Source organism: Dipodomys spectabilis, unplaced genomic scaffold (assembly GCF_019054845.1).
Source record: "Dipodomys spectabilis isolate Male_0828 unplaced genomic scaffold, ASM1905484v1 ptg000458l, whole genome shotgun sequence".
Lineage (NCBI taxonomy): Eukaryota > Metazoa > Chordata > Mammalia > Rodentia > Heteromyidae > Dipodomys > Dipodomys spectabilis.
Window position 1 is genome coordinate 192,772 of NW_024871135.1, and position 2,310 is coordinate 195,081.

At 33.5% G+C, this 2,310-nt stretch overlaps 1 pseudogene; it reads left to right on the top strand.

Moving 5' to 3' along the window:
- The first annotated feature begins 1,626 nt into the window (after window positions 1–1,626).
- Window positions 1,627–1,717, top strand: LOC122098097 (annotated as a pseudogene).
- Window positions 1,718–2,310: the final 593 nt, after the last annotated feature.

A 2,310-nucleotide genomic window follows, 5' to 3' on the forward strand; every position in this document is an offset into this window, starting at 1 on the left:
GAGAAAAATATCATAATATTAACGTGCATAACAGATAAACAAGAGGTGTATGAGAATATTCATACTGCTATCTTGAGACACTACATGTACTTTTGAAGGTATTTGATTTATGATAACTTATCAACATAAAACATAAAGTGATTTTGATAATAAATAAAAATGGCTCAGAAGAAATTATAAATGCAAAAACATTCTTCACAGAAGCAAACTCTCAGAAATATTTCTTGACTTTGAAAAGGATAAATTTTCTGCAGTTAGTAAAATTTAGAAGTATGACAGTTCACAAAAATATAAAAATGTGTTCACATATTTCATTATATAACCAAAAGCAGAAAGCAAATATTGTTCAGATGATTTTTAAATCACAGTTTCTCAGGAGCTGGAAAGGTGACTCAGTGGTAGAGTGCTTGCCTTGCATGCATGAGGTCCTGGATTTCATTCCTCAGCACGACATAAGCAGAAAAAGATGAAAGTGGTGCTGTGGATCAAGTGATAACGCTAGCCTTGAGCTGAAGAGCTGAGGGACAGTATCCAAGACCGAGAGTTCAAGCCCCACAACCAACAAAACCAAAGCAAAAAACAAAGCAAAACAAAGCACAGTTTCTCAATTTTGTGGCCTCAACTCTGTAATACCATTACTTCAGACTAGGGATAAGATTTTAGGTATGGATATTTATCAACACTCCTGATTCAGACTCTACTTGATATAATTTTTAATCAATATTTTGTTTTTAGTTTTGCTCTTTCTAAATTTACATGGACCTATGAAAAATGGTGTGGCCATCCCAATAATATTCTCAAAGTACCTCTTAATCACGACTCACAAAAAGTTGTATTATATTACAACAAGGAAAAAATGATATAAATAAAGAAAACAATAATTATATATTAATGATTACTAAAATAAAAACAAAACAATTACTTGCATTGTTTTGAACAATTATTTGAAGAGTATATAGTAGATTTTACTATTTTCTCATATTCCTGTACATTTAAAACTGGATAAAGCTATGAGTAGCCTTTAAATTTACCCACTAAGGTTACTATTTATAGTTCATCTCATCATTTGTATGTGGCTTATATCATTATTTGTTCATCACTAACATATAACGTAAGGGAGCCCTAAAGATTTAAGAGAAACTGTGTACTTAAAATCTTAAGTCTTCACTCTACTTCTTTACACAGTCTTTGCAACTTCTCATTAGTAAATTTTCTATAAACTCTGAAAAGTACATACATACTAGTACATGCTACCAGAAATACTATATACTTTATCGAAAAATTTTATGACCTGCCAAACAGTCTTAATTTTGCCATATAAGCAAATCCCAAAATGAAAGATATTTAAAACATTAAAACTTTTAACAAAGCTTAACATTTGCTGCAATGATCATTATGACAGGTGCCTTGTGTAGAATAATTGAATTCCTCCTCCTACACATCTCATGAACAACAAATATCTGAAATTATTTTGTTTTTGGCATGTCAATCTTGACTTTATTCTTAAATGTGTGCTTATGTAAGAAATACATGGTTGCAAAATTTCACAATTCTTTTGAACTTACTTGTTGTTGAATTGTCTCGTTTAAGAAAATCAATTACACTTTATATATAAAAAAATGTTCTGTGCTCAATTTGGCTGCACATATACTAAAATTGGAACATACAGAGAAGATTAGCATGGTTCCTGCACAAGGATGAATAGTTCCATATGTTTACACCAACAGATGCTGGAAGGGATGTGGCCAGAAGGGAAGCCTACTGCATTCTTGGTGGGAGTGTAAACTTGTTCATTCACTTTGGAAAGCGGTTTGGAGGTTCGTCAAAAGACTCCAGATAGAGCTCTCCTATTACACAGCAATCCCACTTTTGGGCATTCACCCAAATGATCACAAACAAGTCCATACTAAAACTACCACCACAACAATGTTTATTGTAGCATTATTTGCCATAGCTAAGATAGGGAACCAACCCCGATACCCCTCAGTAGAAGAATGGATCAAGAAAACGTTCTCTGTGTGTGTGTGTGTGTGTGTGTGTGAATGTACACTTACACAATCACTTTGGAAAGCAGTCTGGTGAGTCCTCAGAAAGCTAATTATTGACCTTCCTTATGGCCTACTCATACCACTTCTAGGCATCTATCCTGAACAACAGGTACCAATATTCAAGGACACATGCACCTCCATGTTTATTGTAGCACTGTTCACAATAGCCAGGATAGGAAAACAACCCATATGTCCCACCAGAGATGAATGGATCCAAAAACTGTTGTAACTATACACAACAGAATATTTTACAGCCATTAGA